The following is a 16,128-nucleotide window of genomic DNA, read 5'->3' on the forward strand; positions in this document are numbered from 1 at the left end:
GCGAAAAATATTAAAAAACCAAAATGTTTCCCCGTCATCCCGTTCCCATAAAAAATGACGAAAAAAATAGCCGAAAATGAACAAACAACACAATGATAGACAAAAATAGACACAGTAAATATAACACAATTTCGAACAAAATATGACACAATGTTGAGCAATATAACACAATATCAAGAAAAAAAAGACGCAATGTCAAGAAAAAAGACATAATCAATGACAAACATAATGATAAATAAAAAGACACAATGATCTTTTTCACACAGCATTGTGTCTTTTTTGAGTTTTATTTATTTATTATTTTTTTTAGAACGAGAAAGACAACAGAAACATTTTTGTGTTTTTACATTTTTTGTTTTTGTATTAAAATTTGAGTTATGATTTTTCTTATTATTTTTTCATTATTTTGTTTGAGGAGACTTTTTGTGACTACAAATTTTTTTCTTTCTTATCTCCCTTCGTATAATAACTTGACCCTTGTATAATATTTGAAGTTGTAAAATGGAAACAAGAAACGCATAACCAAAAAATTAAATAAAAGTGATAAGTTTTCTTTGGATGGTAACATTATCAAAGAAGGTAGGTGCTAGTTGAGAGAATTGATGTAAATTTGATATAGCAGACTTGCAATAAGTTGTACTTTTTTGTGTTTGTGTTGTTTGGTGACTAGAGGTGCACAAATCGGTTTTTTTGAAAAAACCGGTTCGGTTATTAACCGGACCGGTTTTTTTTATCCAGAAAAAAACCGGTTCGGTTAATAACTGGACCGGTTATTAACCGGTTTTTGTCAATGAAAACTCAAACCGGCCAAACCGGTTTGGACCGGTTTAGAAACCGGTTAGAACCGGTTATTAAACCGGTTTTTTTACAACCGGTTTTTAATAACCGGTCTAACCGGTTAACCGGTTTTTTTTTTTTTTTTTTTTTTTTTTTTTTTTTTTTTTTGCTTTAGGGTTTAGGGTTTAGGGTTTCGTTGTTAGCATTCTTTGCTTGGAAGATTAAAAACACATAACTTTCATTTATAGCTTTTACATTAAAAATACAAACATTAAATCGTTATCGCATATTCGTAACTCAAAAATACAAACATTAAAGAATGCTTAGACACGATTACATTAACAAGTTGATGTTTGTTACTCATTTTCTTCGCTACCCGATCCCGAGCTATTCCTTAGGTAATCGTCGTACGCGGCTTCTTCATCGGTCATTGGTTGAGTGTGTCCTTGATTGACCTCGTCTTCATACAAGGCCGCCTCATACTCCATTTCCCCCTCGAGTGAGCGTTGATGTTGTGCCCTATCTAAAGAGTCCAAGTAATCCTTGTAGCAAATCGACATCTCTACAGCTGGTGGAGTGAGTCGAGTCCTCCTAATCGATATAACCCTGCCAGAAACAGAAAAAGCAGACTCCGAAGCTACCGTGGAAGCTTGGACCGTTAGTAAATCTTTGGCCATGGCGGCGAGGATCGGAAACTCATCCTCCTTACCTCTCCACCAAGCCAGCATATCAAGACTTCTAAATTCATCCGGAGTCATGTGTTTCACAAAGTTGGTACCACCATACCTTCCAAGTTCACTGCTTGGGGTGTTTACCCTTTGACGTTTACCGGCGTCTTCCCAAATCATGTAGTACATCCCCATTTCAAGGTCGGTTTGGGATTGGGATTGGGCAACAGCTCTTAACGAGTCATGAATTTGGGAAGACGACCCGTGTTTTGTAAGGTAAACATCATACATGTTTGCCAAGGTGGTGTTGAAAGCATTCTTTAAAGTTTGGTTATAATGGGGGTTTTGATCGTCGTTTAACTCTAGCTCATCACAAATTTTTTCTATTAAAGCTTCAACACCACCAACATTGATGCAAGGGTTTAACGCAGCCGCACAGGTCAAAACAGCGGGTAGTTGTTGAAAATATTTTCTAAATTTTTCTTTCATTTTTGCACCCATATCAAAATAAGGTGCACCCCTACAATGAATTTCAGTCAACTTTGTGCACATGACAGCAATTTTTGGTAAAGCAATGGGGCTTGTTGGATAGTAAACCCCGGATAAACTAGTTGTGCAAGATTTAAAAATTTGAAGAACCTCCGTAACGATCTCAATCAATAACCAGTTTCTAGGATCGTACGGTGCACATTTACCCCTATTTGACAAAATTTGATGAAACGCAATTAACGATTGTTTTTGTTGGATGGCTTTCTCAAACATTTCACAAGTCGAGTTCCATCTTGTTGGACAATCCCAATTAGGCCCCAACCATTGACAGTTAGCTTCTTCACAAAATTTTTTGTATCTTGAAAATGTTGAATTGTTGCTAAAAACATCTCGTAACATTCTTTTAAAATTGTTTCTTTGCGTTTCGATCACGTTTAACCCATCTTGCACGGCCAAGTTGATAATATGTGCAATGCATCGGCTATGAAAAAACGCTCCATCACAGATAGGTTTATACTTTAATTTTAAATGGCCAACCGCGGCCGTATTGTTGGACGCGTTATCAAACGATATTGAAAAGATTTTATCTTCAATCTTGTATTGTCGAATGACTTTATCCAAGAGTTTAAAAATATTTCTACCCGTGTGCGGGTAATCAAACAATTGAAACGCAACGGTTCGTTTCATCATTTGCCACGACCGGGGGTCAACCCAATGAGCCGTCACACAAATGTATGAGTCGGGCGAACCATTAGGTACCGACCACACATCCGTTGTTAAGTTCACACCAGTTTGTAAGTTTGAAAAGTATGAAATTAGTTCGGATTTAGCGTTTTTCCATGCTTTAAGACAATCTCTTCTAAGGGTCGAACGACTTACGTGTTGGTAGCGTGGTTGAACATACTTTTGCATCATCTCCGTGAATTGAGGGTTGTCGAAGTGGTTGAAAGGAAGTGATTGTTGAATCACAAAGTTGCCAAACTGTTGACGTACCGCTTCAAGGTCGTACGTAAACACCGTTCCTTGATTCGTCATCTCCGGCTGCGAACTACTTCCGGATTCGTCCTTCAAGACCTTGCAAGAGGGCTTTTCTACATGAGCTCTTAAACTGGAGTTTGCTTCTTTGTTATAAAACTTCAAACAATGTTTGCATCTAGCTTTTTGGGTTCCGTTAGACATTTCGCATAGGTCGAAATGTTGCCAAATATCTTGGTTTCGTTTCGTGGGGATGACCCGAACGACGGTTTCTCCCGTGTTCGAGGCACCCATGTTGACCGATGAAGCAGCACTTTGGGAGGCCATGATAATCGACTACGAATTAAGAGTGGTATACTCGAGTATGAAATAAACGACTACGAAAGAAGAGCGTTTGGAGTTGTATAATCGCGTATGAAATAAACGTTTAGAGCGTTTGGAGTTGTATAATCAAGTGTGATCTAACCAATACCCAACCTAAACTATATATAGATGTTTGTGGGGGTAAAATGGTAAAAAAACAAAAAAAAAAACGGCTAAAAAACGGTCAAAAAAAAAAAAAACGGCTATAAAGCCGTTTGGTAACGTTCGAAAACCGGTTTAACCGGTTAACCGGTTATTAAAAAACCGGTTAAACCGGTTTTTTTTATAACGGTAATAAACCGGTTATTTTAAAAACCGGTTAACCGGTTTTTTAATAACCGGTTATTAAAAAAAACCGGTTATAAAAAAAACCGGTTATAAAACCGGTTTTGGCTCCAAAACGTATAACCGATACGTAAACCGGTTACGTAAACCGGTCAAACCGGTTTTTAAAAAAACCGGTTTTTAAAAAACCGGTTTCCGGTTGAACCGGCCAAACCGGTTCCGTAACCGGTTTTTTTGAACACCTCTATTGGTGACTAGCGATTTTGTTTGTCTCCTTTGTTTACTATAATATTGTCATTTTAAAAGAATTAGTTTAAACTTTAAGTTGAGCGACAAGGTGATACACTTACGTGTTTATATTAGAATTTAGCTTGCACTTTTTTAACCCGTTTGGAGGTAGTCTCTAGAGAGTAAAATCCATTTTCTATTAACGCATTTTATTGCTAGTAAAATTTATAAAAAAGAAACAAGTTTGTGCAAATTATAATAAAAAATTGGGAATGTGTAAAAAAATGTTTTATTTTTTATAACACGGCTATAGATAGTATTAAAAGTTACTATTTTGCTAAATTTAATGCAAATAAAATGATATTTTCTTTGATCATCTTAACAAATAAAATTGTTTTTAAAATGTAAAATTTTATTAATTAATTATTAAATAAAACTAAACCCGTGAGCACGTCATAACTCGTGACACGGAGAAAAAGACCATTTGAACGCACCGGCTCACGTTCGTGGCATGGTTCACCACGACCACAAGACCTTTGTTCACCAATCTACCCTCAAGAAACAAGCGAAATTACAGTGAATACATCCTATTTAAGACCCAAACCTGAAGGATAGTTTGGTCATTTTAGTAAAAGAAACGAGTCGTTGGTGTTGGTTTGGTTGGGTGGTTGTGCCGTTCATCCGAGCAGGGGTAATTATGTAATTCACTAGCTAACGCGGTTTTCTTAAAGTCTGTGGATTTTAATTTTTTATTTCAAAACGGTGTCATCATGTATTCAAAATTAGATGGGTAGTAATGTCATTTAATGTAATGTGGGTCCCACGCATCACTAGCCCTTGAGGTCTAGGAAGAATTTTCTCTTTTTGGGATCATCGAATGGAACTTTTGTTAAATTACAAGATGTACCCCCGGACAATTCTTTTTGTTAGAACTAGAAAGAGTACACACGTAATTAGGCCTGTAAATAGACCGAACAAACACGAATAAACACATGTTTGAATTTATTCATTTAACTTTAAACGAATATGATTGTGAACACTTAATTAAACGAATATTTGTGTTCATATTCGCTTGTTTAAAAAACAAGCATGTTCATGTTCGTTCGTTTAAAATCTATTCAGAATATAAACGTACATAATTGAACAAAGATAAACAAAAAATAAATAAGCATACACAAACAAAAACGTAAACAAACACAAAAAAAACATAAACTAACATAAATAAACACACTTAAATGAACACAGTGGACATAAATAAATGAACAAAAATGAATAAACGTAAACGAACGTTCACGAACATAAATGAGCAAACAAAACATGTGCTCATGTTCATCTGTTTAATTAAATGAACACAAGTTTTAAGTTCATGTTTGTTCATTTGCTAAATAAACGAACTTCCCATCGGACGGTTCATAAACAGTTCACTGAACATTTGGTCCATTTACAAGCCTACACATAATGTTAAAACCTACATTCTATTATGGTTTGATCATAATCTTTTTTATATGCGTATGTTACGTAAGAACTAGAAAGAGCACACAGAGGGATGAGAGAGTTGGAGAAACATCCACATTAATCCTAGTACGTCTTCTTTATTTATATAAGATCATCTATAATGTCGTGTCCTTAGGTTTGTCCTTTGTATTGTCATGTTATGTTATGTAAGTGTTTAAGTAATACTCATTTCTATCGACAAGCATTAAACAATTCATTTTAACCTTACATTTTATCCAAGTTGTATTAAATAGTAAAGTTTGTGAGTCGATCAACCCACTCTACGTATCTAACCATCTTTGACTAAGAACAAGAGTATCATTTTTCATTGGGATCCCTTGTACAATGATTCATTTGTTGGAACATCGTTCATATAGTTGAAATAAAAGACTTTTAATTTACAATGCAAATTTGAAAAGAAAGTAATTATAGTTAAAAATCAAATAAACGAAAATACAAGAACATAAGATTAAGTCGAATAGAGGTTGTTAGATGATTGGTGTTCAATAGAGGTCCATTAAAATTGGTTGCAAGGAAGTAGTGGGTGCGAGCACCCGAGTTGTACCGCACTACTGCAACAAGCTGATCAAAGAACGGTTACGGGAAATTATTTACAAGAAATCTTTTATATTGAGATAAAAGTCAAAATGGTTCAATCAGACTTAAAACATAAAATAAGTAGCAATATACATTTATACTACATTATATTCGATTGTCAAGATTCTAATCAAAAGTAAAGCATGTTTTGTTTTCAACTCTTTCATTAATGAAAACAAAGCAGCGAGCATGGGTGTATATAAACCCATATTCGGCCATAGTGTAGAGTTTTTCATCCAAACCATTCCATGTCATCCAAAGAGAAAAACGAACAGCTGGTTCAAGTTCTTGTATTCTTAGGTCGATTGTAATCTGTTTATAATCAATAAAAGAAAGGTTGAAAGTGATTGATCTTGTTTCTACTCGTTTACTTATTGTAAGTGTTAATTAAATGGATTCTGCACCTTTGATTGTACGATTCAATCTCGTCAAGATCTGGCTAGGGACCTACATGGATAAGTTTTCGTTCACTGCACTCATTTTTCTTCTTATTTTCGCAACTCTAACAGTTTTAAACATCAAACTTCAAGCATTATTTTCTCATTCATTTTAACTCTATTTTCCACACATTTGGTTTGTTGCAAATCTTTCATCATCTATATCCTATATTATAATGCATTTGATTTGTTATTTTAAAAGTTTTACAAGTTTTTTTCATATAGCGCACCACTTGATGCATTCACTATAATTAGGGGTGTATATGGGCCGGTTTGGATTGGTTTTGGGCCAAACCTATAACCATAACCGATATATCAGCCAATAGATAACCATAACCATAATTGATCCATTATGGCTGTTTATGTTAATCAGTTTTAAAGGTTAATGTGAGTCAGTTATGTGTTAGTCAACCAGACCAAAACTTGTAACTGAGCCTAAAAGTTTGGTACCAAATATTACCCCCCCCCCCCCCCAACAACATGACATAATCCAACAAAATATATAATCCATAATAACAATACAAAATATCCAAACAAACTATAAATGCATTAACTTTTTTAGTAAATTAAATTAAATCATGTTGTAAAATAAGAGCATTATTAGTTTATTATATTTTTTTATTTTCTCTAATTTATCAACCACATCTTGAACTGTACTCCATACAGTTGAGAATCTTGTAAATGGGGTGGTTCGGTTATAGCGGGTTTGGAATTATCTATAACCAAAGCCGACCTGCATTTGACAATTCTCAAAAATTCATTACACCAACCCACCGGTTATGTCGGTTATCGGTTAAAATCGGTTTGGTCATTTCGGCTATCATTCGGTTAACAATTATACCTGTTAATTTACTCACCCTTAACTATAACTAGGAGCATTCCCAACAGCATCTTTATCTACATCTCTATAATTACACAAAAAAACATTACATTTTCTCTCTCCTTTTCAACTAATAATACTCTCTTATACTTTTATCATTACCTTTTCTCTTTTCTCCGCTCACAACCACAGTATAGAAAGTGAACAGTGTTTCTCCAAATTTACTTATGAATAATAGTCTCTCTATCTCCTTCACTTACAACTACTCTATATAATATAGAGAACACACGCACAATAATATAAAGGGCCTATTAGAAATGCTCTAATTTATTTATTTTTTTTAAGATAAACTTCTCTTTTGAAACAACTAATAATTATTTTACATTATTTAATAATGCATATTTAATTCAATACATTAAGTAATGCATAGTTGATGCGTGAGTGCAGTGGTAGAAAACGTGTTTGTTTTTTCGAAATGCTTTGTTTCACGCAAAGTCGAGTTTTAAACTTAAAAATGTTTTTTATCTTAACTAGACCACACATAAATATGCAAGTGTATCTATCGTATATGTAGTATAGTATGGGTAAGAACTAAGTATCAATCCACAGAGTCGCTTGTTTGATTCTTATTACTAAATCGTCGTATTTATTTTAACCGGAAGTAAACATCATAGTAGTTTTCGTTTAACAAGTAATTTTAAAAGAAATTTAAAGATATAAAGACAATATTAATTGGGTTTTATATTTTTATAGAGATGATCAAGTATAAAGGTGTGCCATCTTGGTTAAAACTTCTATTAACTTGGTTTAACAATTATTGATAAACATGTGATATAAACTTACTTTGGTAATTAAATATGGGAATAACACTTTATTCTTAAGGCATGTTATTCCATGATAATTAAAGAAAGTGATATGCATAAATTTATAATCTCCACTAAAATATCATTTTATGTAAGCAAGTTGGTTTATATTAATTATTCATAAAATAACTTACTTTAAAGACGAGACAATCCCTAAAATTAGGAAAATTGGATTTTAATAATCCCAACTTTCTGTTATTGCCAATAATAATCCTAACTTAGTTTATTCCCACCAGTGATCCCAAATTTAAAAAAGTTGGCTCTAAATGGTCCCCCGTTAGAAAACCTAACGGCGTTAAGATTTTTTCGAATTTCAAACTGATTTGTTATGGCTTTTGATAGGAAGGAGGATACGAGTCGATTGATGTAAAACTTAGCTCGAAACGATACTCCAAACAGCTTAATTTTTGTTAATTTGAAATTCGAACACCCGAAATGAAGCACTAATCAAGCCATTTGAAACATCATTTCGAGCTAAGTTTTACGTTAATCGACTCGTATCCTCCTTCCGATCAAAAGCTCTAATAAATCAGTTTGAAATTCGAAAAAAAATTAACGCCGTTAGGTTTTTTTAACGAGAGACCATTGAGAGACAACTTTTTTTAAATTTGGGACTGGTGGGACTAAACTAAGTTGGGATTATTATTGGCCAATAACAGAAAGTTGGGATTATTAAAATCCAATTTTTCCTTAAATTACTAAGTGAATTTTCCTTGATATTTTAATGAAAATAATCTTTGTATTATACTTAAAATAACAATTAAGATTAGTTAAGTTATAAAGGATTAACCTTGAACTAACAAGTATTAACCCACACAGCTCTTGGACAATTATAAAACTTTGTAATAACCATCCAAGAGTTGTTTAAAATAGATTATGTTGCACACTCACTTGACAAGTAATCAACCATTTTTAGTGGATTAACATCAACAATCTGTTTACATAACATTGCCGACATTCCCACTTTAAAGATGATTAATTATAATGAATACTCCATTTGATCCATGCTTATATTAGGATTTATTTATGTTTTATCAACCAAGCCCTTACAAAAATGACAGTTCCCCGTCTTATCATCAAGCTCGGTACTTGGTATCTCTTTTAGGTTTATTTATCCAAGGACTCATAGGAGTGGCAGCTCCCCGGCTTATCGTCAAGCTTGGCACTTGGTGTATCTTTTAAGAGTTTTGTAGCATTCCTCATCAAGTGATAATCACAACATAACCTTTACTTTTTATAAACCAATCACATGTTTATCCAATATTAGTTAAAATTCACTATAAACAAAGATGATACTATGAAAGTTTGCCAATACTAAGCATAATGTTATACATCAAAGTAATAGATACAAATATGATCAAATTAGAACAATCTAACCAATTTGGATGTTTAATCATTGATGCTAATGACTTCTTCCAAAAGCTTATCTTCTTGATCTTCAAAAGGTGGATGGATTGGATAAATCCCTTATTAATGGTGGTGAAAGGAGGTGGGTGAAATGTATTAAGTGTTCTTCAAGGCATGTTGACATGGGCATGATCGTGTTGTTCATTTCGTCTGATTGTATTAAATCCTCGTTGTTAGAAAGTACAGCAGGAGAGAGAACACGAGCCTGGGCACGACAGTGGTGAGTCAGGAAGCTTCTACTTTGTCTTTTCTCTTGTACTGTCAACATGGGGCGTGTTGATGTTAACATGGCCCGTGTTTTCATCAGTTTCGTCTTTTCCTCTTGTACTTTTAACATGGGGTGTGTTAGTGTCAACATAGGCCATGTTGTGACTTCTGAATTTGGTCTTTTCCTCATATACTTGTAACATGGTCATGCGCTGCTTCCATATGGGGTGTGTTGAGTCGGTTTTCGCAGTTTTCTTCGTATATCAGCTCGTTTTATTCTTTAAGGCTTTATTTACCTAGAAATAGAAATTATAAATATTAGTGGTTATTTATTATAATATTATCATATTACGTTATTTTAGAGATATGTCAGTGCTAAAAAGATGTATACGTTTATATATATCAATTTTAACTCACTACCTTATTTAACGTAGGCACTAATAATTATTATTTTAATAATAATACCCAAATATAATTAATGTTTAAGGCAAGTCCGATTAAACGACGGGGTAGATTTAACATTATGAACCTGTCGTAAAGCCCGGATAACCCACATCACATCATTGCCAAATTCCTTCTTTTGAGTTTTGGACTTTATATGTTCAAATGAAGGAAGTAAACTAAAACCTAATATCCCGAATTATTCAACCTCTGGACTAAACTTGAGCCCTACAACATAAATGTTAACAAACTTAGTTTTAGATTTGGCATCGGCAATATATCTTTTTATTCATGAGGACTCATTTAGATAATTTTATTTCTTTTAGTGACTTTAACGTTCTAAGAAGTTCTAATGAGAGATATTGAACGGTTTTTTTCTAAATCATCATCTAATTACAATGAATTTATTTCTTTATCGAGTTTTATTTGATTTATTTTGAGTGCCTGGTTTTAATTTTAATCTTATTGGATCTAAATGTTACAAAATGAGCAAGTTGGATAGGTTTGTTTATGGTGAAGCCTTGCAAGTTATTAAAGCTATGACATTGGATAGGTTAGTGTAACAAACCTTAAATTTCGGTCCAATTTGACAAGTTAATAAAGATCAAGGACCAAAAATATTCTTAAGACAAGTAATGGGAAAAATGAGATAAGAAAAATAAAGCATCTAAGGTTAAGTAAATAAAAAAATTCTTCTCACATGGAAAGAAAGAAGAAAATGAAAGCATTCCATATGGATATAAATTGGAAAAAGAATTTTCCTCGCACATTGGAAAACTAGGTTAGATCTCGTGTTTTACACGGGTGGAAATTATAATAAAAATAAAATTATTATATGTAATACATAAATTTAGTTATTTTATATAATAAGTTTTATTTATGAGAATTATTTTATATTCATTTAAATCAAATTATAACTTAAAGTATTAAAATTGAAATACATGTAAATAAAAAAAAATTAAAAGATTTGTCCATGATTTTTACCATTTAATAATTTTCTAAGATTTTAGCCATTGTATTGATTTATATAGTCGAAATTTTGTTATTGATTTAAGTGATTATAAAATAAAATTAATGAAGAATTTTATATTGAATTGTAAAAGATTAAAGATTAGTCTTTTTAAATTTATATGAATAAGTTAATATAATTTTAAAATGGTAACTAAAAGAAAAATAATGGATAAAGGATTTATGCATTTAATGAATTGTTATACATTTTAATGAATGTTAATTAAATGTTAATTAGGTGGAAAATGTATTTAATGGAATTACATATGTGGAATCCAATGTGGACACTCTATAATGGTGACATGTGAAATCATCTTGCTTTAATAGTATACTTAGATTTCTTTATCGACGTTTATTTGATTTATGTTGAGTGCCTGGTTTTAATTTTAATCTTATTGGATCTAAATGTTACAAAATGAGCAAGTTGGATAGGTTTGTTTATGGTGAAGCCTTGCAAGTTATTAAAGCTATGACATTGGATAGGTTAGTGTAACAAACCCGAAATTTCAGTCCAATTTGACAAGTTAATAAAGATCAAGGACCAAAAATATTCTTAAGACAAGTAATGGGAAAAATGAGATAAGAAAAATAAAGCATCTCAGTTTAAGTAAATAAGAAAATCCTTCCCACATGGAAAGAAATAAGAAAGTGAAAGCATTCCATATGGATATAAATAGGAAAAAGAATTTTCCTCGCACATTGGAAAACTAGGTTAGATCTCGTGTTTTACACGTGTGGAAATTATAATAAAAATAAAATTATTATATGTAATACATAAATTTAGTTATTTTATATGATAAGTTTTATTTATGAGATTTATTTTATATTTATTTAAATCAAATTATAACTTAAAAGTATTAAAATTGAAATACATGTAAATAAAAAAAAATTAAAAGATTTGTCCAAGATATTTTACCATTTAATAATTTTCTAAGATTTTAGCCATTGTATTGATTTATATAGTCGAAATTTTGTTATTGATTTAAATGATTATAAAATAAAATTAATGAAGAATTTTATATTAAAATGTAAAAGATTAAAGATTAGTTTTTTTTAAATTTATATGAATAAGTTAATATAATTTTAGAATGGTAACTAAAAGAAAAATAATGGATAAAGGATTTATGCATTTAATGAATTGTTATACATTTTAATTAATGTTAATTAAATGTTAATTAGGTGGAAAATGTATTTAAGGGAATTACATATGTGGAATCCAATGTTGACACTCTATAATGGTGACATGTGGAATCATATTACTTTAATAGTATAAAATACTTAGATACTTAGATTAGATTAGATTGTAAAACTTGGAATCTCTTTATAAAGAAAAGAGTTTCCATAGTAATATTCTTATGTGGCTTAACACTCTCGACAGTCCTAGCGGAGGGTGCAAAGCACTCGACGCGCATGTGCTTGGGCGATGGGCGTAATGTGTCATTTTAACGGCGCGCTTTGCACTTTGCACGCTCTCAAGTTAGGCCCGCCTTTAGTATTTTTGAAAGTGGAAGAACCTAAAGAATAAATTCTGAATTCTTTTCCTTTGCGCTACGCGAACGAATAAGGATCTGGCCCTTCGCGCTACGCAAAGGAACTTAGATAAAATAAAGGTTTGAATGGTTCGCACTACACGAAGAAACGACTCATGATTACTTCCCGCTACGCGAAGTAACTCTTATGCATGTGTGACACGTGGCAGCACGTGGTGCCACATGGTAAGCCACCAAATGACTTAGCAAAATATATGGCGGTTCGTGCGATGTGAACGGCCACAAATCTTTTCCTTCGCGCTACGTGAAGAGACACAAAATCAGCTATAAATAGGAAGGTTCATGGAACTTCCCATCTCACACCGAAACATATTTTACGCACACGTTTAGCCTCGTGAAGCGTGCAGAATATCGTAAAACATACCAAGCTCTGAAGCCCAGACGGTTTAAGCTCTAGTATGCGATAAAGAGTAGAAGTGCTGCTCGATAAGTCTTAGGCGTTTAACTCCAAATACTCGTGTAAGGTAGGGGTTCCGCTTAAGTATTATTTTATTATTATAATGGCTTAATAGTGGGGGGTATAGCCCGAACCTTGATCACAGTTAAGCATAATATGAGTATATGACTTTTCATAAGCAAAGATTATAGTCAAATTTGTTTCTTCATGATTAAGAAATATAAGCTTTTATTTACAAGATATATAGTAAAAATAATATTTCTTTATGATTAAGAAATATATATTCATATACAAAGGTTATAGTAATGTTTCTTTTTGAAGAAGAAACCCAGTATAGATGTTTATTCCTGAAGAAGAAACATAGCATATGATTGATAAATAAACAAAAGGACTAAAGGTCCAAATGTTTTATATAAACAAATGATTTGTCCAGGTTAAAGCTATATAAAACAGACTACAGGTCTAAAGCTAGATAGTTGATCTAGATATTTATACAAAGGTTATTCTCGTACTATAAGTTCAAGATAACAATCAATCAATCACAAATCAAAAGCAGGGGTCAGTAACAAAACCTTATCATAAACAGGAATTAGTATCAGAAATTGATTAAAATAAGAAAAGGTGAATGCGCCCTAAACTTTTATAAACTCTTTAAGGGTTAGAATGTTTGCATATGATCTATGAATCCTTAAAACCTTGTGTTACAATAATAAGAAACGGACACTCTGATTAAAAGTATACATGTGTCTGGATCCATTCATACATGGTGTCTTGGATTTACCCAGGGCCATGCATATCATCTATACGCCTCTAAAAGTCTACTGGGTTGTCCAGAGAATTGTGTATATGCTTTAATTGTACATGTACTTAAAGTAATTTAACCCAATTAAGTTGGGTTCCTAATGAGTAGTCACAAAGGTATTATTGTTGATTACATAATGGTATTGAAAAGATTTTATAACAGAGTCAGTGTCATTCACCGGCTGTGTGCTGATGTATTCCCCCCCCCCCCCATATTTCAGGGATACAGAACAAAGTTAGATCAGACAAACAAGGCATATTCGTAGATTGGAAATATAGTCATTAGACATTATTGATGACTCAGAAAATTATAAAGAATTATATTTTCAAAAGACATGTATTTGAATTGTCAAACAGATATTAAAATCCCGAGTTTTGATAATAATATTTTATTCAAAATACTTCCATTAAAACAAACCCGCAACTCTGATGTATTTGCAAAACAAATACCAACTAACGGGTGTTACGCCTAGGCTCTAAGTCTGGTGTGACAGTTGGTTTATGATCACCAGCCTATCATTTTGAAACAAAACTTTTAGAAGTATATTATGGTCCCTTTCAAGTTATTTTTTTATTGGTAAGAGCATAAGGGGTTTCATTAATTAGTTGTGGTCTTGAAATAAAGATATCTCTTCTTCACATGATTATAGTTGCATTTCTTTAAAGAGAAACTTAAGTTGTTAAAAGGGATATAGGAGTTTGGTCTAAGTTGCGAAGATATGAGTTTTTAGGGTCTAGGGATGAGCTTCAAAAGAAGTTGGGTGTGATTATTGATGAAGAGTCGGATACGGATCAGACCCTGATAGACAGGCAGGATGCTTTGTCAACCTTGGAGATCTTGAAAAGGGAAGCTTTTGATGTAGCTAAACAATATAACAATGAACTAGTATTTTAACTCAATATAAATACCGTTAGGCCCATCAAAAGCTTCAGCCATGCATAGCTACATCAAAAGCTACAACAAAAGTTGGGTAGATGTAGCTACATCAAAACTTTTGCATCGGGATAATATAAATACCATTAGGCCCAAAAAGTTATTACAACCGACATCAGTGAACTAGTATTTATATTGTTACATTAGCCTCATAGCCTCAATCAATTGCATGGCTGAAGTTGTGGGAATGATAAACCTCCATGTCCAGATGGATTCACGTGTGCTTTTATGACCATGCATTAGGATTTATACTAAAAAGACATCATGGACTTTGTTCTTTTATATTTTAGGGTTTTTTTTATAACTTTGATCCCCAAGATTGATAGCCTAATTGTGGTGAATGCTTTTTAGTCTAAGTTTGATCAGAATGCAATATTAGATAATAGCTAAAGTGTTAGCTTGGCTAATGTGATTGATTCGATGCTAAGTCAAGAATAAACAGCTTTCATTAAAGGGAGGCAGATTCTTGATGGACCCCTTATTTTGAACAATATTGTTTAGTGGTACTAGAAAAAGAATCAAATTTTATTACATTTTAAAACCGATTTTGAAAAGGGATATAGTTCATTGAGTTGGGATAATCTTGAGAAAATGATGATGTTTATGGGCTTCGAAGCGAAGTGGAGAGGATGGATTCGGGCTTGCATGCCTTCAGCTAGATGGTCGGTCATTGTAAATGAAAGTCCTACTTTGGAATTCCAATGGGAGAGAGGTTTTAGTTGAGGAGATCCGTTATCTTTTCTTTTCATTCTTGTTATGGAAGATTTACATGTGGTTATGGAGGACATTATCGATGCGGGTCTTTTCTTAATTGCTAAAGGAAAATGAAGTGTTGGTATAGGTAGTTTGGAGGGTCTTCATCATGTTCTTATAAAATGGAGATGGAGATTTGTTGCTAGTCAACAAAGTATTTGTTACTGAGGCGAGCATCTTCAATGGTTACGTGTAGGCCATAGAAAGCGGAGTTTGGCGCAAGATTGTAAAACCAATTAATAAGCTTCATGAAAAAAGAAATCGTTCCATTTTTCAAAAGACAGGTTGATGAAGAGGAAAATGCTCTTTATTTGGAAAGAGTGTTAGATAAGAAATATGTCATTTAAAGATAGATTTCCAAGCTTATATGCTCTTGAATCTATTAAAGATGTTTGTATCAAGGATTGTGTTTTAAAGGGTTGAATGAGTTTGGAGGTGACGTAGAGGGATTATTGGTGGTAGAGAGATGGTTTATTTAGTTTAAATGTCTGTGAAGCTTTTTATTGATGTTAATCTTTCTGATCCTAAAAACTAGTGGAGTTTGTCACACCCCAACCTCTGACGGGATATGTTGGGATGCGACTGATCACTCAATAGCTCATACGGCACTATTAGATAAATGTCAATATCTAAT

This window comes from Bidens hawaiensis, unplaced genomic scaffold (genome assembly GCF_021521415.1).
Source record: "Bidens hawaiensis isolate Kalapana, Puna unplaced genomic scaffold, B.hawaiensis_p1.1 tig00419581_1, whole genome shotgun sequence".
NCBI classification, from domain to species: Eukaryota; Viridiplantae; Streptophyta; class Magnoliopsida; order Asterales; family Asteraceae; genus Bidens; species Bidens hawaiensis.